Here is a 304-nt window from a genome sequence, read left to right as displayed (position 1 = left end):
TAAGCTCCTCCCTCCGTCTTCTCCTCCCTCCCCAGCTGCCAAATATCTCTTCCCCGCCCCCTTCTCTATTTCTGAACAGGCATGTTCCAGGCAGCTCACCCGACTCCCTACATTACTATGGGATCAGTAGGGTCCTGAGTGTCGGAGAAGCAAGAAAGCATAGCCCACGAAGAAGGGCCTGAACTCAGAAGAAAATCGAGATCTGCTGGGGACTTTTTTTTTTTTTTTTTTTTTTTTTTTTTTCTCATGGTACGTGGGCCTCTCACTGTTCTGGCCTCTCCCATTGCGGAGCACAGGCTCTGGA

This window comes from Lipotes vexillifer, unplaced genomic scaffold (assembly GCF_000442215.2).
Source record: "Lipotes vexillifer unplaced genomic scaffold, Lipotes_vexillifer_v1.1 scaffold209, whole genome shotgun sequence".
In the NCBI taxonomy this organism is placed as follows: domain Eukaryota; kingdom Metazoa; phylum Chordata; class Mammalia; order Artiodactyla; family Lipotidae; genus Lipotes; species Lipotes vexillifer.
The sequence above is the reverse complement of the archived record's forward strand: the minus strand, read 5'-3'. Positions refer to the sequence as shown.